Genomic DNA, 21,977 nt, shown 5'->3' with positions numbered 1-21,977 from the left:
ATTTCTTATTGCCATTCTACTGAAAGACACCTCCTGACTGCATCCAGATCTCCTTGGAAGATGTTCACAGTGTGGATTGTGGGTCACAGCTATGTCTTCTGGAGTGAAAAGTATGCAGAAAAAAGAGGTATGGTGAGAGACCTCGCTTTGCCAAATGTAGACATTAAATGGATTGGTCAGAGAGGGTTAAAGTGGCACCAATTAATGCCTTTGGTGAAATCTTTTCTACACCTCCAGCAGCCTAACCTTATTATTGTGCACTGTGGTGGAAACGACCTAGGCACTTTAACTGGGTTAGGTCTGGAAGTGCTTATGAAGGACACCTTTGTGCAATTGATGGCACTTTTTCCACAAACTGCCTTTGTATATTCTAATATATGCCAAAGGCAAAAGTGGAACTGGTCCAACCAATTTTGTCCACAGATTGACAAAGCAAGAAAGCACGTCAACAAATCTATTTCTGCTTTCCTCAGAGACTATGGTATGGGTTCTATATACCACAACAACTTGCGTTACAACATGCAAGGCATTTATAGAGGAGACGGTGTTCATTTCACAGATGAAGGCAACAGAGTCTTCCTCTTGAACTTTAGACTCTGCATCGGTACTTACTTGTAGGTACTACAAAAAAAACACTTCATAAACCCAACGGCTCTTTTTAGAGCCCCCTAATATCTAAACACTTTAATGTGATTTTTTTTCAAATTTTTTTTAATTATTTTTTTCCGCCGTGCGCGTACGGTAAGCTTACCGTACGCGTACCCCTCGATTTTTGGATAAAAATATAAAATATATTTTTCTTACTTTTGGGTCCTTCTTAGACCCCCTGACAAACGCTAGGGGGTCTGCAACTCTCTTCGTTGCCCCCTTTTCACGTTCTCCACCTTTGTTTATCAGTGTGAGACACACAAAATGGCGGCCGACACTTCCTGATTTCGACCAATTCGAATGTTTACAGTCATGTAACCACCAATCAGAATTAAGCTCGCGCACGGCAGCATACGCGTACGGTAATCTTACCGTATGCGCTCGGAGCGCGCCTATAGATATATATATTGATTTAAATGCTATTTTCTCAGGAAATACCGAACACATTTAAACCAGACCTGCAAAAGGCACATCCTTGACCTGAGGACTACCTCTCTGCCAAATTTCTAGAAATTCTGTTCAGCCGTTCGGGCTGTAGCTTGGACTAAAGGTCCTATGGAAAAATGCATGGGGAAAAAGAGTTTTGGGACCCCCCTTTTTCTCAGCCCCCGCTTGACGAATCCCCCTGAGACTTTCAGGGAAGGAGCGGAGCAGAGCGCCCCACCTATTTTGAAAATTTCGCGAGGATTCGTCAATCAGCGCCAAAGTTATTCCAAATAGAATGTTGCGGATTTTCTATGGAAACACGGTCCTAACTATAACTACCTACTGGCGACCGCCAGTAGGTAATATATGTATATATATATATATATATATATATATATATATATATATATATATATTCCAGAATTTTGTTGGCTGTTCCCAAGCCACTAGTACGGCGGGCACTCGGCAGGGGTAGCCACCCCCAACAAATCCACTCGATACCACTGCGTCTCACTTTCCCCTCACGGGACGAAAGAACACTGGAGCCGAGGCCACAATCAGAATGCGTGTCTATTAACACCAGGTCCGACGCGTTTCGGAGTTACAAATCACTCCTTTCTCACGGGCAACAGACTGTGTTATTTTTTTGAATTAAAACGCAAGTGCCGGTCACGTGCCATAGACATAGACAACATACTTGAATTCATCATCATTCATTGCGTTTTTCAAGATTACAATCACAATCATATGGCAATTGATTCAAGCGATACTTCATCACAAGAAAAATAATTATATACATGGAACTTCGAGCAACTTCATCCTTTGCATAAAGAAATTCAAAATACAAAAACTTTATCGAGGCGCAGGTGCGCACATGAACAAACTGGGAAGCTCATACCTTCATTGTACCGTATCATTGCAGAAAATTATTATGGACATATTAAAGCCCTAGTGGGCACAGATTCCGAACATCATCAAGGAACCAGATTGGGCCCCAGTACGCACCGGTAAGTACTCACTCTTAGATTCACAATAATACTCTGTGGGTTACGTCAATAAAGTACCATGAAACCAAAGGCTATCCCTATAATTTCGGTACTACCCATTCACACAATCCTGCCCAAGTGGGCTTAAATTTCCATACTGTTAGTCTATATCCTGACCATAAGTACAACATTTTCATGAAAACCCGTTTCAGTGAGTAGTTTTCTCCAGTGCAGTTGAAAGTTCTATGCAGTAATTCCCGTTATAGTCACAGTTCCATAGGCCACCGGCAAGATGAATAAAAAATCGTTGACACAACTAAAAGAAGTGCACTGACCAAATAAACTTAACACAAAAAGTTAAAAACACATGGAGATCAGTACCAGGACCCGCTGTTACTGACAATTACAAGTGTACTGATAGCTCCTCGTCAAGGTTAAGACCTTCTGGGGCCATGGTGTTGTATTTTATGATTATTTTGGACTCGAGTCTTCTAAGCTCTCTTGTCCTGTTACAACCTCTGCGTCTCACCGGGATGTGGTCCAGGACAACAAACTTCAGAAGATTCGCATTTTGTCCATGGAATTCATAGAAGTGTCTTGCGATGGGATAAGTTTTATCATTCTTTGTGATGGCTCTGCGGTGTTCTAGTATTCTGACCTTACATTTGTGGATGGTACTGCCCACATAAAACTTGTTGCAGGGGCATCTTAGTGCATACACTGCATACTCTGTGTTGCAGCTTAGATGTTTCTGAATAGTCATGGGCAATTGATCTTTAGAGAGTTTGATGGACTTACAGTTATTGCTGAATTTGCATGCCTTGCATTTATTGCAAGTGAAAAATCCTTTTATATCGCTTTTTTTAATATCAATCAGCATACTTTTGCAAAGTGTGTCACATAATGATCTTGGTTTCTTGAATGTGAGGGCAGGGTATTCACCTACATGTTCACATAAGTCTTCATCATTGCGTAGGATTTCCCAAAACTTTTTTAGACTTTTCCTCACCTCCCAGGCCTGAGTGTTATAAGTTGTAATGAACCTTATGGGTTCATTTACATCTTCATCATTGCCATTGATAGTCGGGAATAATAGTTCTTGCCTATTCAGCTTGTCCACTTTCTCAGCTGCTTGATTCACTAGAGTGGCATCATAACCTCTGGCCAAAAATCTTTCGGTCATAATGGTTTTCTCAGCGAGGTAATTGTCTTCCTCGCTACAATTCCTGCGAGCTCTTAGAAGTTCTCCATAAGGAATACTACGTATTAGTTTTTTGGGGTGACAACTACCAGCGTGCAGTAAGCTATTGCCTGAAGTTGCCTTCCTAAATAGCTTAGTGCAAAGTTTGTTGTTTTTAATGATGACTTGAAGGTCAAGGAATTCGAGTTCTCTGGCATTAATGGTACTGGTAAAAGAAAGATTAAACTCATTCACATTCAGGGCCTTGACAAACTCTTTAGCTGCCTCCTTCGTACCATTCCAGATACAGAAGATATCATCAATGTATCTCAGCCAGAGGACGACGTGGGTTTTAAATAATCCGATTTTGTTGATTACCTGCTCCTCCCACCAGCCGAGGTACAAGCCTGCAAAGCTGGGGGCGAAGCAGGTATCCATCGCCGTCCCCTGTATTTGTTTGTACATACAATCATCAAAGAGGAAGATATTTTTACTCAAACACAACTGAATCATATCGAGTACCATTTCAGTGTGAAAGAGGAAGGACAGTGATCTTTGTTTTAAAAAAGATCTGCATGCCTGAATCCCTAAGGCCTGAGGGATGCAGGTGTACAGACTACTTACATCCAAACTCATCAAAAGGTAATCTGATTTCCAAACGATGTCACCAATCAACCTTAGAAAATCACTGGTATCCTTAACATATGAAGGAAGGGATTGGACCAGGGGTTGTAGAAAGTAATCTACATATTTAGACGTGTTTTCTAAGAGACTCTCGCGTGAAGACACAATAGGTCTCCCTGGTGGATGTGTGGCATTTTTGTGTATTTTCGGGAGGAGGTAACGGACCGGGATTTTGGGATTTTTACAATGCAAAAATTTGTATTCTTCGTCGCTAATCAGTTTTTTCTCTCTCCACAGTAACAATTTCTTTCCAACTTCCCTGACTGCTTCATCGTATTCAATTTTGTTGGATTGGCTATATCTTGTGCCATCCGACAATTGTGATTTGCCTTCCTCAAGGTACATGGAACGTGGCCAGATTACCACGTTACCTCCTTTGTCAGATTTTTTTATGACAATATCAGTGTGTGCTTCAAGCTCCTGTATGGCCAACTTTTGTTTAGTGGTCAAATTGAACTTATTGGTTATTTTACGTTTGAAAAGTTTTTTCAATTCACCAATCATTCCTTTCTCAAAACAAAATATAGCTTCGCTTGTGACTTGAGGTACAAATGTGGATTTTGCTTTAAAATTAGTTTTGCCACCCCTTTCAACATTGAGATCTGTGTTCCCCAGATTAATGCACGGGTCTTCTGAAAAACCGGCCACCTCGGCTAGCTCATGCACTGTCTGTAAAGTTTCAACATCATCTATATTGAGGTTTAGAACCATTTCAGGTGGTGTAACTTTCTTAATACTTTTGTTAATAGCAAACCATTTTTTCAACTTCAACTTCCTAATGAAGAAAAACAAATCAATGCGTGCCTCAGTGTAATTAAAACCAGCCGTGGGACAGAAAGATAACCCCAGCGATAACACATCAAGTTGATCTTGGGTCAAAATAAAATCAGAGAGATTTACCACTGTCATGTTATTCATTGTTTTTTGGCAAATCGTCCCCTTGTCCTTGTTCCCACTGGGCTGTCTGTTGGATTCACGAACTTTGGTCTGTTTTCTCCTCTGCCGCCTCGCCCACGATTTCCTCTTGGGCTGCCGCTGTGTGCCTGAACATGTGTTCTTTCTTTGGCCATCAGCGTGTACTCCTTTAAAAAGCGTGCTTTTGCTGAATCAGGTTCATGTCCTGCTGCGGTTTCTCTCGTTTCTGTCTCAATTTCCTCTGTGGTATCTGTAGTTGGTGTTTCAATATTCTCAAAGATCGGTGTAACAACTGGCTTAGGGTGTCTTGTTGGTGGAGTGGTATTCTCATTAGTATCGTTCCACAGTTGTTCAAATTTTTTACCAAAAGTCAAAATCTGTCCTTTGTTATAATCGATTTCATCTCTTTCGAATTTACTTAATTTCTTCATTTTAATTTCATCCTCTATCTTACCCAGTTTATTCTCCATTTTTGCCATCTCACTGTCGAACTCATCATTTGTATATAACTCCTTAAGTTTAAGAATGATTGTTTCACTTTCATATATATATATATATATATATATATATATATATACACATATATTAACCAAGTAAACTCTCCACACTTCCACTTTGCTTTTTTGCTCACAGCGGAAAAAAGAGAGACGGACCCTCACGGCTCTGGCAGGACGATATTTATTCCGTAAACTCCCCTCTGCGATGCGTTTCGAGCACTGAGTGCCCTTGATCACACAAAGACCATTGCGCCCGCCATTGTTTTAAACATAACATTGTGAATCACATGACCTTCACCAACAGACATAGAAAAAATACTCAACTAAATGAAACATACGTTGTTGTGAAGAAACAGTCACAGTACTTTTTATAAATCAATATACTTGTAGTGGTTGTTTGATGGAATTTCTAAACTGCATAAATGCATTAACATGTATCATAGCAGGTTAAATAAATATACATATGCATAAATACCTAAAAAGATATATAAAATAAATATTTTATTTTTAAAACCGCTTTTAACTGCATCATGGGGCTTTGCTAATGTAAACATAGTCAATAAATATGTAAACAAACTTTTGTGCAAAATATAGCAATCTGTGCAAACTTTGCAAAGTCAAATCGCCAGTGTCCCTATTATTGTGCAATAATATGCTTCCTTCTTTACACAACCCAAATATTTTATTCCTTGACTACGTCCCCAAAGATGTCAGAGATGGGGACAGGGAGAGGAGAGTAAGGAGACTTGAATCAAGATTCATCATAGACCTCCAAAGCAAATCCCCAGGGGGTTTCAATACTGGAGAAGAACTCACTATACATCTGGGAACATAATGACTCCTCTAGAGCTACCAGGCTTCATAAGAACGTAAGGATAGGACCATAGTAGGTGCACTTCCTGTGGGTTTAACAGGGCCCATACAGGGCTTTAAAACATCTACGGTATACAGGGTATTGCCGGGTAGAAGGGACTGTTAGACTAACAGAGGGTTAACTACCTTGATAGAACTGTGGGAGAGTGCCCATACAGAGCCACAGTAAGGCTATTATTCAATATATCCAGATTTACAGTTAATGAAAATGTGTAATCTACTGAGCAGTCCCCACTAGGCAATACCGTGTAAATAGGTACACAGGATTATTGAAGCAATGTATATAATGTAAATATCTTACACAGGCTGCACTTGGATGACATTTAATTCAATTTAATTGTATTTACACCCTCTGATTTGATTGCATTTGCAGTATAAGGTTTTTTAAAGAATCAAATTCTCGTATGAAATACAGGGTTCGGAGAGTGTAATGAAATACTTCACTATGTGCTGAAAACATGTTCAAAGATGGCGCTGATGGATTTGTAATATGTATTGTCCATCTTTGAATCACTGTGCGAATCATGTGTTTAAATGTTGCCCTGACATTGGGGGCACCAACATTGACGAAGGCAGTTTTGCCGAAACGCGTTTGTCGTGTTCATTTCTTTTTTGCCCAATAAATCTATAACAGATTTGCAGTAACGAGAGTGCTGCCCAATTTCTACTTGTGTGGGGAGCTGAAGTATATATATATATATATATATATATTATCTACTGGCGGTCGCCAGTAGATAGTTATAGTTAGGACCGTGTTTCCATAGGAAATCCGCAACATTCTATATGGAATAACTTTGGCGCCGATTGACGAATCCTCGCGAAAGTTTTAAAATAGGTGGGGTGCTCCGCTCCACTCCTTCCCTGAAAGTCTCGGGGGGATTCGTCAAGCGGGGGCTGAGAAACAGGGGGGGTCCCAAAACGCGTTTTCCCCATGCATTTTTCCATAGGACCTTTAGTCCAAGCTACAGCCCGAACGGCTGAACAGAATTACTTGAAATTTGGCAGAGAGGTAGTCCTCAGGTCAGGGATGTGCCTTTTGCAGGTCTGGTGTAAATCTGTTCAGTATTTCCTGAGAAAATAGCATTTAAATCAATATATATATCTACGTACGGTAAAACTTACCGTACGCGCACGCTGCCGTGCGCGAGCGCGATTCTGATTGGTTGTTAGATCTTAGTAAACATTCGAATCGGTCGAAACCAGGAAGTGTCGGCCGCCATTTTGTCTCTCGCAGTCTGAGGGGGTGAAAAACAAAGGTGGAGAACGTGAAAAGGGGGCATGGTGGACAGTTCCTGACCCCCTAGCCTTTGTCAGGGGGTCCCAGCAGGACCCCCAAGGGCCAAATTTCCTTTAATTTTTTTGCGAAAAATCGCTGAGTACGCGTTGCGTGCGCGTACGGTTGAAACGGGAAAATTCCTTGAACTGCGTAGTGTGGGCGCGCGGTGTGTGAAGCGCACCACGCGCCCACAGTGCGCGCACGGTGCGCGTACGGTACGCGCACGGTGAAAAACCTTAAAAAAAAACATAACTTAACATTTAAAAAACCGTACAAATTCACTGAAAAAACCATAGGTTTCACACACGTTATAGTTAGGAATTAGCATTTAAAAAACCTTTCAAATTCACTTAAAAAACCATAGGTTTCACACATGTTATAGTTAGCTGGACATTTCACTCGTGAAAAACCTTTGAAATTCCCCCGTTATAGTTAGTGCAGGCAACTATAACTCACGCGACCGCAATCCTCTGCTGATGACGTCAGATATTACATCACTGATGACATATGTGTCTTTCTGGAAAAATAAATATTTGTAATATATGTATAGCTAAAGATTAATGGAAGAAGACATGGGTAAATAAGTGTCTAAATACAGTGATGTAATATCTGACGTCATCAGAAGAGGATTGCGGTCGCGTGAGTTATAGTTGCCTGCACTAACTATAACGGGGGAATTTCAATGGTTTTTCACGAGTGAAATGTCCAGCTAACTATAACATGTGTGAAACCTATGGTTTTTTAAGTGAATTTACAAGGATTTTTAAATGCTAATTCCTAACTATAACGTGTGTGAAACCTATGGTTTTTTCAGTGAATATATATATATATATATATATTACAACACCCTCTCCTTGCGGAAAAGAAATGAGCCGCACTCCCGCGGTGAGTTGAATGATTACTTTATTCTTGTATTGGCCAATTCCGACGCGTTTCAGTCAACCTTTGACCTTATTCATGGATAGGCCAGCATCAGTCACACCAACTAGCAAATGCCTCATTTGTAGATTTTTGGCTCCTAGTAGCCGCCCAGGTGGAAAGTCTTTCAAAGGCATGCTGGGACTTGTGGTGTGTTAACAGTTCCCCTCCAGTGGGTGATGCTTTGATGTGTTAAAATAAACGGAATTATTGCTCACCGCTGCTCCCTTGCATCCCTATTTTCGAGTTTTGCTGGAAACCAATACCAGAGCCAGTCTCCGGTGGCACCTTGCTGAACCCTTAACGCTTTCGCGGACTCCAAGACGGTTCAATTTCGGGCAGCCATGGCGCGCTTTCTGGCGGTGCGTCGCTCGCGGCTGAACCAAGCCGCTATAACATTACAACACCCTATCCTTGCGGAAAAGAAATGAGCCGCACTCCCGCGGTGAGTTGAATGATTACTTTATTCTTGTATTGGCCAATTCCGACGCGTTTCAGTCAACCTTTGACCTTATTCATGGATAGGCCAGCATCAGTCACACCAACTAGCAAATGCCTCATTTGTAGATTTTTGGCTCCTAGTAGCCGCCCAGGTGGAAAGTCTTTCAAAGGCATGCTGGGACTTGTGGTGTGTTAACAGTTCCCCTCCAGTGGGTGATGCTTTGATGTGTTAAAATAAACGGAATTATTGCTCACCGCTGCTCCCTTGCATCCCTATTTTCGAGTTTTGCTGGAAACCAATACCAGAGCCAGTCTCCGGTGGCACCTTGCTGAACCCTTAACGCTTTCGCGTTAAGGGTTCAGCTCTCTGCTGATGCTAATACTGTATTTAGACACTTATTTGCCCATGTCTTCTTCCATAAATTTTTAGCTATACATATATTACAAATATTTTTTTTTCATAAAGACACATATGTCATCAGCAGAAGATTGCGGTCGCGTGAGTTATAGTTTCCTGCACTAACTATAACGGGGGAATTTCATTGGTTTTTTATCAGTAAAATTTCCGCTAACTATAACTTAAATGCTAATTTCTAACTATAACGTGTGTGAAACCTATGGTTTTTTCAGTGAATTTGTACGTTTTTTTAAATGCTAAGTTACTTTACGCCATTCGTGGCGTGCGCACCCACTTAACACAGTTCATTCCGTGCGCGCACGGTGCGCGCACATTGAACAAGCGGTGCGCTTCGCACACCGCGCGCCCACTTTACGCAGTTAGTGCAGTTAGTGCCACTTACTACTGTTTTCTGTGATTTTAGGCAGAAAATTAAATTTGCTTGCCAATTTCAAAGCACACTTACTACTGTTTTTTCCTGCAAGTGTTAAGTACTCTAACAGTCGCATACATTTTCATTTCAGTTTTCAGAAACAGAAAAGAGCACATGTGCAAACAGCTTTTTGAGACCATGAACATGTGTGACCTTGGTGACTGACTACACTCCAGCCAAAGAAATCAGCCTTAGTAATGTTGAATGTATTAGCGTTACTCACTGCTACTGAAACACCACTCACTTGTGAATACGAAGCATGATTCTACAGGATAAACTGCTGGGTGTGTGCTAACAGTCTGCTTCTGCAGACTGTGTTTTTTCACTTACACCAGACAAATTCATGGATGCATCCATAACAGCGTAAACATTCTAGCAATGTATGTAAAAGTACATATGTGGCGAGGGTTAAAATCTCTGTCAACAATTCCTATGTGCACACAGACTCACAAGAAACACAATTCTATTTTTTTTAATCTAAATTCACCACATACATCCCCTTTCAAACTCATATCTCACCTTTAAAATTAGTTAGTTGTGAAAGAAATGTGGCACTCAAGCAGCAGATGATCAGATCCTGAATCTCAGAGCTGTACACCTCTCTCCTCTCAGCAGAACCAGTTAATGGCAATGTTTCCCTCTCTTTTTTCTCACATATACATGTTAACTACAAATCTCAGTGCTTCCCACATGTTTTTCAAATGGAAACACACATTTCTATTGGTTGCAAATTTCAACCCTTTCCAAATGAACCCTTCCCCCAACATGACTTCTGCCTGCTACCATAGCAACAGGTCATGGAACACTGGTGTGAGCAGAGAGTTCAGAAGTTCAGCACACAATGTTTCTATTCCAAAGAGCAAGAGTGCTTGACCTGTCAAACCTAACAGCAAATCCAAACTAATGTTCTTTTGTCACACATTTTTCTGAACCAATACAAAACATGCTTCTTAAAATGTAAACTTGCAGCCTAGTTTTAACTGTAAAATGGTTTGAATCAGCCAATGATTTTTTTTTTAAAGATATGTATGCCTCCATTTTACAACTGTCTATCATTTCTTATTGCCATTCTACTGAAAGACACCTCCTGACTGCATCCAGATCTCCTTGGAAGATGTTCACAGTGTGGATTGTGGGTCACAGCTATGTCTTCTGGAGTGAAAAGTATGCAGAAAAAAGAGGTATGGTGAGAGACCTCGCTTTGCCAAATGTAGACATTAAATGGATTGGTCAGAGAGGGTTAAAGTGGCACCAATTAATGCCTTTGGTGAAATCTTTTCTACACCTCCAGCAGCCTAACCTTATTATTGTGCACTGTGGTGGAAACGACCTAGGCACTTTAACTGGGTTAGGTCTGGAAGTGCTTATGAAGGACACCTTTGTGCAATTGATGGCACTTTTTCCACAAACTGCCTTTGTATATTCTAATATATGCCAAAGGCAAAAGTGGAACTGGTCCAACCAATTTTGTCCACAGATTGACAAAGCAAGAAAGCACGTCAACAAATCTATTTCTGCTTTCCTCAGAGACTATGGTATGGGTTCTATATACCACAACAACTTGCGTTACAACATGCAAGGCATTTATAGAGGAGACGGTGTTCATTTCACAGATGAAGGCAACAGAGTCTTCCTCTTGAACTTTAGACTCTGCATCGGTACTTACTTGTAGGTACTACAAAAAAAACACTTCATAAACCCAACGGCTCTTTTTAGAGCCCCCTAATATCTAAACACTTTAATGTGATTTTTTTTCAAATTTTTTTTAATTATTTTTTTCCGCCGTGCGCGTACGGTAAGCTTACCGTACGCGTACCCCTCGATTTTTGGATAAAAATATAAAATATATTTTTCTTACTTTTGGGTCCTTCTTAGACCCCCTGACAAACGCTAGGGGGTCTGCAACTCTCTTCGTTGCCCCCTTTTCACGTTCTCCACCTTTGTTTATCAGTGTGAGACACACAAAATGGCGGCCGACACTTCCTGATTTCGACCAATTCGAATGTTTACAGTCATGTAACCACCAATCAGAATTAAGCTCGCGCACGGCAGCATACGCGTACGGTAATCTTACCGTATGCGCTCGGAGCGCGCCTATAGATATATATATTGATTTAAATGCTATTTTCTCAGGAAATACCGAACACATTTAAACCAGACCTGCAAAAGGCACATCCTTGACCTGAGGACTACCTCTCTGCCAAATTTCTAGAAATTCTGTTCAGCCGTTCGGGCTGTAGCTTGGACTAAAGGTCCTATGGAAAAATGCATGGGGAAAAAGAGTTTTGGGACCCCCCTTTTTCTCAGCCCCCGCTTGACGAATCCCCCTGAGACTTTCAGGGAAGGAGCGGAGCAGAGCGCCCCACCTATTTTGAAAATTTCGCGAGGATTCGTCAATCAGCGCCAAAGTTATTCCAAATAGAATGTTGCGGATTTTCTATGGAAACACGGTCCTAACTATAACTACCTACTGGCGACCGCCAGTAGGTAATATATGTATATATATATATATATATATATATATATATATATATATATATATTCCAGAATTTTGTTGGCTGTTCCCAAGCCACTAGTACGGCGGGCACTCGGCAGGGGTAGCCACCCCCAACAAATCCACTCGATACCACTGCGTCTCACTTTCCCCTCACGGGACGAAAGAACACTGGAGCCGAGGCCACAATCAGAATGCGTGTCTATTAACACCAGGTCCGACGCGTTTCGGAGTTACAAATCACTCCTTTCTCACGGGCAACAGACTGTGTTATTTTTTTGAATTAAAACGCAAGTGCCGGTCACGTGCCATAGACATAGACAACATACTTGAATTCATCATCATTCATTGCGTTTTTCAAGATTACAATCACAATCATATGGCAATTGATTCAAGCGATACTTCATCACAAGAAAAATAATTATATACATGGAACTTCGAGCAACTTCATCCTTTGCATAAAGAAATTCAAAATACAAAAACTTTATCGAGGCGCAGGTGCGCACATGAACAAACTGGGAAGCTCATACCTTCATTGTACCGTATCATTGCAGAAAATTATTATGGACATATTAAAGCCCTAGTGGGCACAGATTCCGAACATCATCAAGGAACCAGATTGGGCCCCAGTACGCACCGGTAAGTACTCACTCTTAGATTCACAATAATACTCTGTGGGTTACGTCAATAAAGTACCATGAAACCAAAGGCTATCCCTATAATTTCGGTACTACCCATTCACACAATCCTGCCCAAGTGGGCTTAAATTTCCATACTGTTAGTCTATATCCTGACCATAAGTACAACATTTTCATGAAAACCCGTTTCAGTGAGTAGTTTTCTCCAGTGCAGTTGAAAGTTCTATGCAGTAATTCCCGTTATAGTCACAGTTCCATAGGCCACCGGCAAGATGAATAAAAAATCGTTGACACAACTAAAAGAAGTGCACTGACCAAATAAACTTAACACAAAAAGTTAAAAACACATGGAGATCAGTACCAGGACCCGCTGTTACTGACAATTACAAGTGTACTGATAGCTCCTCGTCAAGGTTAAGACCTTCTGGGGCCATGGTGTTGTATTTTATGATTATTTTGGACTCGAGTCTTCTAAGCTCTCTTGTCCTGTTACAACCTCTGCGTCTCACCGGGATGTGGTCCAGGACAACAAACTTCAGAAGATTCGCATTTTGTCCATGGAATTCATAGAAGTGTCTTGCGATGGGATAAGTTTTATCATTCTTTGTGATGGCTCTGCGGTGTTCTAGTATTCTGACCTTACATTTGTGGATGGTACTGCCCACATAAAACTTGTTGCAGGGGCATCTTAGTGCATACACTGCATACTCTGTGTTGCAGCTTAGATGTTTCTGAATAGTCATGGGCAATTGATCTTTAGAGAGTTTGATGGACTTACAGTTATTGCTGAATTTGCATGCCTTGCATTTATTGCAAGTGAAAAATCCTTTTATATCGCTTTTTTTAATATCAATCAGCATACTTTTGCAAAGTGTGTCACATAATGATCTTGGTTTCTTGAATGTGAGGGCAGGGTATTCACCTACATGTTCACATAAGTCTTCATCATTGCGTAGGATTTCCCAAAACTTTTTTAGACTTTTCCTCACCTCCCAGGCCTGAGTGTTATAAGTTGTAATGAACCTTATGGGTTCATTTACATCTTCATCATTGCCATTGATAGTCGGGAATAATAGTTCTTGCCTATTCAGCTTGTCCACTTTCTCAGCTGCTTGATTCACTAGAGTGGCATCATAACCTCTGGCCAAAAATCTTTCGGTCATAATGGTTTTCTCAGCGAGGTAATTGTCTTCCTCGCTACAATTCCTGCGAGCTCTTAGAAGTTCTCCATAAGGAATACTACGTATTAGTTTTTTGGGGTGACAACTACCAGCGTGCAGTAAGCTATTGCCTGAAGTTGCCTTCCTAAATAGCTTAGTGCAAAGTTTGTTGTTTTTAATGATGACTTGAAGGTCAAGGAATTCGAGTTCTCTGGCATTAATGGTACTGGTAAAAGAAAGATTAAACTCATTCACATTCAGGGCCTTGACAAACTCTTTAGCTGCCTCCTTCGTACCATTCCAGATACAGAAGATATCATCAATGTATCTCAGCCAGAGGACGACGTGGGTTTTAAATAATCCGATTTTGTTGATTACCTGCTCCTCCCACCAGCCGAGGTACAAGCCTGCAAAGCTGGGGGCGAAGCAGGTATCCATCGCCGTCCCCTGTATTTGTTTGTACATACAATCATCAAAGAGGAAGATATTTTTACTCAAACACAACTGAATCATATCGAGTACCATTTCAGTGTGAAAGAGGAAGGACAGTGATCTTTGTTTTAAAAAAGATCTGCATGCCTGAATCCCTAAGGCCTGAGGGATGCAGGTGTACAGACTACTTACATCCAAACTCATCAAAAGGTAATCTGATTTCCAAACGATGTCACCAATCAACCTTAGAAAATCACTGGTATCCTTAACATATGAAGGAAGGGATTGGACCAGGGGTTGTAGAAAGTAATCTACATATTTAGACGTGTTTTCTAAGAGACTCTCGCGTGAAGACACCGCATGCCCACGTTACGCTAGATGGGCCATGTACGCACGATGCGCTTCGCGCACCGTGTGCACATGGAGGACATATTATGCGCTTCCTTGTGATAGGTAATCTGTTGAAATTTTTTGGGGAAATGCTGTGCTCTTATATGCCATGCACAAATGGTGGCCTTTGGACACCATTTGCACACGGGGTGGAAAGAGTGTGGATTTTTTTTTGTTCAAAATTTTTTTACCGTACGCGTACTGTAAGCGTACGGTAAGCGTAATCGGTGAAATTTTCGAAAAATAAAAAATTACCGTTTTTTGCCTTGGGGGATCTTTGAAGACTCAACTAACATGGTTATGTGCATGGGCGCTGTCTAAACAGCCCCTTTATATGTTTTTGGCATATGTTTATCAGCTCCCCCCTCAGAGTGCGAGAGAGAAAATGGCGGCCGCCGCTTCCTGGTTTCGACCGATTCGAATGTTTACTAAGATCTAAGGGCCAATCAGAATCGCGCTCGCGCACGCCACCGTACGCGTACGGTAAGCGCACCGTAAGCGCACCGTAAGCTGGCTCAGATATATATATTGATTTAAAGGCTATTTTCTCAGAATCTACTGAACAGATTTACACCAAACCTACAAAAGGCACTTCCTTGACCTGAGGACTACCTCTCTGCCAAATTTCAAGTAATTCTGTTCAGCCGTTCGGGCTGTAGCTGTGTCTAAAGGTCCTATGGAAAAATGCATTGGAAAAACGCGTTTTGGGACCCCCCTTTTATCTCAGCCCCCGCTTGACGAATCCCCCCGAGACTTTCAGGGTAGGAGCGTGCCTTTTGTAGGTTTGGTGTAAATCTGTTCAGTTTTTTTTTTTAAAACGCCGAATGCGCTTACCGTACGCGTACGGCAATAAATAAATTTAAAAAAAACAAACTCCACATATTCCCCCCCCCGTGTGCAAAAGGTGCCCGCAGAGCACCTTTTGTGCATGGCTTCAAAAATTTGAAGAACATTTAATAGATAACCTTTCACAACGAAGCGCATAATATGTCCTCCGTGTGCGGACGGTGCACGAAGCGCATCGTGCGTACATGGCTCATCCAGTGTAACGTGGGCACGGCACGGCACTAACTGCGTAAAGTGGGAGCGCGGTGCGCTTGTGCACGGAATGAACTATAGTTAGTGCAGGCAACTATAACTCACGCGACCGCAATCCTCTTCTGATGCTAATACTGTATTTAGACACTTATTTGCCCATGTCTTCTTCCATTAAATTTTAGCTATACATATATTACAAATATTTTTGTTCATAAAGTTCATCAGTAGAGGATTGCGGTCGCGTGAGTTATAGTTGCCTGCACTAACTATAACATGGAATTTCATTGTTTTTTTACGAGTGAAATGTACAGCTAACTATAACTTGTGTGAAACCTATGGTTTTTTCAGTGAATATATATATATACATATATATATAATTCACTGAAAAAACCAAAGGTTTCACGCACGTTATAGTTAGGAATTAGCATTTAAAAAACCTTGCAAATTCACTGAAAAAAACATAGGTTTCACACGTTATAGTTAGCCGGACATTTCTCTCATACAAAACCAATGAAATTCCCCCGTTATTGTTAGTTCAGCTAACTATAACTCGCGCGCCTGCAATGCACTGCTGATGACATCACATATTAAATCACTCATGACATGGTCAGTGACATCACTCACGACATCACTGATGACATCTCAAATGACATCACTGATGACATCATCCAGTGAATGTCTGTTTTTCTGAAAATTACATATGTTTTATATATGTATATCTCAAGGTCGATGGAAGAATAAATGGGTATATAAGTGTCTAAATGGATGATTTGTTTTTGAAAATTTGATTGTGTAACTGACTGATTAAGTGTATCATAGTGAATACATGGCTTAGTGAGTGATGTTTAAGTATGTAAATATCTGTCTCAGTCTCTCACTTTCTGTGTAATTGGCTGCATGGGTGTCTATATTGGTTATTAGTTGCTTTTTTGAGTATCAGTCTGAGTGTCTGCATGATTCGGTGGGGGGTATTACGTAGTGCATAGGTGCATGAATGAGTGACTCACTGTTTGTATGTGTTGAAGACAGCATGTGTGCAGGACTGTATGGGTGGATGAGTGTGTGTATGGTTGTGTTTAGTGAGTGAATGACTGTTTCAATAGTGTCTTTATGAGTAACTACATATGTTTTAAACTAGTATATGTGACTATTGGTGTATATAAGTGAGTATATGTGAGAGTGAGAGATTGGAAGAGTTCCTGTATGAATAAGTATGTGTTTGTATAAGTGATTGTTTAAAAGACTAAGTATGTGTAAGTTTCCAAAGACGTAAGTGTGGTGGTGTGTGTATAACTGAATATGCAAGTAAATGTATGTTTGATTCTTTATTAGCATGAGTGTCTATGTGTGTGAGTAACTCTATGGAAGAGTGGCATTGTGTAACAGGATGTATAGGTGTATAAGTACATATGATGAGTGAGTACATGTATGAGTGACTGTATATGACTGTTGGTGAATGAGTGGATGTGTATGTGGATCTTAGAATTACTGAAGAGGTTGTTGTAACTGGTATTGGTATGTCGATTGTTTTGAAAATTTTAGTCTCTATTTTTGAATGTGTGTCTCAAAGGTTATATTAGGGGGAGAGGAGGTCTGCCACTGTACCACAATGATGATGTCATCAGTGATGTCATGAGTGATGTCATTTGAGATGTCGTCAGTGATGTCATGAGTGATGTCACTGACCATGTCATGAGTGATGTAATATGTGATGTCATCAGCAGTGCATTGCGGGCGCGCGAGTTATAGTTAGCTGAACTAACTATAACGGGGGAATTTCATTGGTTTTGTATGAGAGAAATGTCCAGCTAACTATAACATGTGTGAAACCTATGGTTTTTTCAGTGAATTTGCAAGGTTTTTTAAATGCTAATTCCTAACTATAACGTGTGTGAAACCTTTGGTTTTTTCAGTGAATTTGTACGGTTTTTTAAATGCTAATTTTTGAATATTTAATTAAATATATATTTTTTTATAATAAAAATAAAATTCCTATGTATTCATTTATATATTATCTGTATCCTTTTATTTGTTTTTGCTCTTTTTTTTAAATTTCAATTAGGATAAAGTTGAACTGTTTATTTAATTTTTGCAATTAATTTTTCACCATTTTTTTTTATATAAATTCTTCGGGTGCGCGCTCTGAGCGCGCTCCTAGTACGTTTTCATAAGTTTTTTATGAACACCGTCGTACGTTATTTACGTATGCATATATACGTAACAGTGCGTGCTGGAAGCGCGCACCCAGTACGTATGCGTACGTACGCATGCGTGCGTGCGTCGTACGCGCTCCACGCGGTTCACTTCCACATACGCTTAAATTACGCGCAATAACGTTCGCGTATACGCGTGTTCAACGTTTGCGCGTTACGTACGCGCATATGACGTATGCACATGCGCTCCTACGCTTTCGCGCATGCGTAATCACAAGGTGCGCGCTCGGAGCTTGCGCAGTGCGCGCACCTCGGGTTATATGCTTAATAAAACAACACTTTTAATTGGTTTTCATTACTTTCAGTTTCTGATTGTTTCAACACCACACCCAATCCCCTGATGGCAAGTCATGTGATCAAGAATCATCACTTTTGATTTGTTTGAAGTACTTTCAGTTCCAGATTCTTCCCAAACCACACCTACTCCCCTCATTATTAGTTCTGATTCCCTTGGAGAAGGAGCTAATCTGTTGTTGAGAGACAATGGCTGAGCAGCAACCATCTTCAGAGAGTGAACAGGACACTCTTGAGAGACAGAGGAACAGGAAGCAGAAAGACAGCTTTATATGGCAGTTTTTTACTTTCCCAGAGGGACAAAAAAAGGTAAATGCACCGAAAGTTACATGTGTACTTTGTCAAAAAGTCTTGTCACGTGGGAATCCTAAAAAGAAGTATTCTTTTAGTATTCACACTATGTTGAGGCATGTTGACAAAATGCATCCAGTGACTTTTTGTCGAGCTTCTGGAGCAAACCCTCCACCTGCTCAGCCGACGACATCTGCAGCAGCTCAGCCGAGCACATCTTCGGCAGCTCAGGCGAGCACTTCAGCTGCGATGGTGCCTTCACCTGTTTCCACACCTCTTGTTGGTCCACCTTGTTTGGCTTGGTTGTCCACACAGTGCTCTTTTTGCGGTAATCTTATTTCTGTGGGTGAGACCAGTCTTGATCTCCTTCAGAGAAAATTTGATGCGCATGAGTGCTCTAGGCCATAGATGTTTTTTCTTTTTTTCGTTTTTCTCTTCCTGTTTCCCTACATTAACTCAAGGGCTCTTTTAAGAGCCACTTAAAAACTAAACCCCCAAAAAAATTTTGGGGATTTATTAATTTTTTTTTTTTTTTTGGGTGCGCGCACGCTGCGCGCACCCTGCGCGCACCCCAGGATGTTTTTTACATTTGTTTTTTTTTTTTTTTTTTAAATTAATGTACAAAGAGAGGTGAAGAAAAGGAAGCATGAAAAGGGTGGATTGAGAAATACAAATATTTGTAACTTATTTTTAAAAAAATAAAAAATTATTTAGAAAAAATTTTTTTTTAGTATTTTGCAAGGGAACAGAATTTCTTTTTTTATTTTTTCACTCTAGTTCTGCAAAAAAAGAAAAAAGTATTAATATTCAATCATACATTACAAAAAGCATTACATGTTTTTACATATTTAACAAAGCAATTTTTTGCCCTTTTTTGCTGTTTTCAGAATTTTTAAATTTTCACTTAAAATAGTGAAAACAATTGTATTCATCATTTAACAGCGGGCAAAAAAAAAACAATCTGAAAGATTGTTTAAAAAAAAACGCAAAAACTATCCTCACTAAAATATACCTTGTTAGAAATATTACATATATATTACAAGTACTTTTCTAGATGAATAACATTTTTCTAGATAAACCGTCTTTAAACCTTGTCGCAAAAGCACACATGCCAAAATAATTTCTGTCAAAGGAGTCCACAATAGTTTTTATTACTTTTCCTTTAGGCAAATAGTAATTTCAAAATCCTTTTTAAGTGATATCTTCAATTATAATCCTTCAAAATTACAAAAAATGCTTTCTTCAGATGCGGTTTTTAGTTTTCAAAATTTAGGTTTCAGAAAAATTAAGTAAGAATTGGGTAAATCATAAGGCAAACGTTGCTTGAAAATCAATTGGGAATCATTACACAGTGTCCAGCCTTTTTCACATTTAAGATAAACTGTGTAATGTCCAGAAGTTACAGTAGGTCATTCATGAAAAATTATTGCAACTGTAACAAAAGTTTTTCCAGAAATTGATAATTGTTGTCCTGTAAACTTCTTTATTAAAGTATCCAATTTTGAACCATCAGCTCTACAACGTTGGATCATTAAAATTACATACTGACCATATTTCTGTAAAAATAACGTGGAAAACATGCCAGATTTACATTCAGAACATTCCATGTTGTGATTGGCATCTTTAACTAATTTACTAAAAGTCACTGATTTACTTTGTGGTAATGGTAAACATATGAACCTTTCAGAATCAACATTACTACTGCATGTGTTCTTACAGTTTTCACAGCAATGTTCCCATTTGTAAGAGACACCAAATAAGTTTTCTACTTCTATTCCTTCATCTTCAAGTACACTCAAAATATATATTAAGAATTCCTGTGCATCTTGCTGGACATTTTCTTTAAACTGTGTAGAACCACAACATACATCTAAAAGATTTCTAACATCAGAAGCACTTTCTATTTTAGTTTTATCACTACTTAGCTTCTCATAAAGGAGACTCAGCAGAGAACAGAATCTTTTTCCATGATTTACTATTATCTGTTCTTGCAACTTTTCAAGATAAAATACAACATTCAGCACTACATTTGCATAGCAGTTGACACCAGAGCTATTTTCAAAATGGCAACCAAAAACCTCTTCAACACTGTCCTTTTTCTTTTTCCTTGCTATCACATCACTGTCCTTTTTTTTTTTGTTCTGTTCATCCACATTACAGATATTTTCAAATCTCCTTTTCCGAGAAACAACATGTTTTTCAATCACAGGATACTGACCTAAATGAGGAGCATAGGTTCTTCTTAATCTATTATACTCCTTTACACAGTTTGTATCAGCACTAACTTTTGAGTCATCAAAGTCTATCATAAATAAACCAGATAATGTTTTCACTCGTGACAAAGCAACATATGCCATACCTTCTTTGAACACAGTAGAACCAATGTTTACAAAAGCACTATCTACAGTCAATCCTTGAGACTTGTGAATAGTTACAGCATATGCTAGAGAAAATGGAAACTGCTTCCTACGTACATATAAGTTTTTCACAAGCATGAAACGAACTGAACAACGACAAATGTCTTTAACTTCTTCTATCTGATCAAATTTTATTTTTAAACATTCAATTCCTTCTTGTTTCTGATAATTAATAAAACCCACAACTCTTCCCATAGCTCCATTCACTAAACCTTTTTCTACATCCAAATTTCTCCTTAAAATCACTCGACAATTCATGCAAACTTATAGATTTTTTTCTAATCCAGCTGTTTTGGAAATGTTCTTCTCTAGTGAATCCAATTTATTTTTCAGTTTGCCTGTTAATGTAAAAGTAATTCTTTCATGCTGAATTTTGTCCTCTGCTTCCATTTTCTTAATCTCTTCCTTTTCCAACTTCAAAAGTTCCTCATTGAATATTGAGCACTCACGTAGTGTTGGCATTAAGCAGATTACAGTATTTTTTTCAGCAATGTTCTTGTATATTTTCTCTGCAACTATTTCTTCATTTGGAAATAAATTATGTAGCATCCTACTCTGTAATGCTTTTTTGCCAACTTCTGTGAGTAGTCCAATTCTGATATCTTTCAGAATACTTGCATAATCTTCGTCGTTTGCTTGTCTCATATTGGTAGTGAGTTGTTTGTACTCAAAGAACGACCAAATATTCGCATTACCAATGCTTCCTAATGACTTCTTCGTGTCTTCAAGTGTCACAGTATTAAACACTGGTTGTCCTTTAACTGGAGTGAGCTGTAAAAGATCTCCAAAAACTATGACGTGTTTTCCTCCAAATAACACGTCATAGTCTCTCTTAAGAATTTGTTGCATTATTAAATGCACAAAGGCAAACATTAAGTTTGATACCATGCTCACCTCATCAATAATCAGAAATTGCATCTTCTTCAACACTCTTGA

Source organism: Triturus cristatus, chromosome 5_2 (genome assembly GCF_964204655.1).
Source record: "Triturus cristatus chromosome 5_2, aTriCri1.1, whole genome shotgun sequence".
Classification (NCBI taxonomy): domain Eukaryota; kingdom Metazoa; phylum Chordata; class Amphibia; order Caudata; family Salamandridae; genus Triturus; species Triturus cristatus.
The sequence above is the reverse complement of the archived record's forward strand: the minus strand, read 5'-3'. Positions refer to the sequence as shown.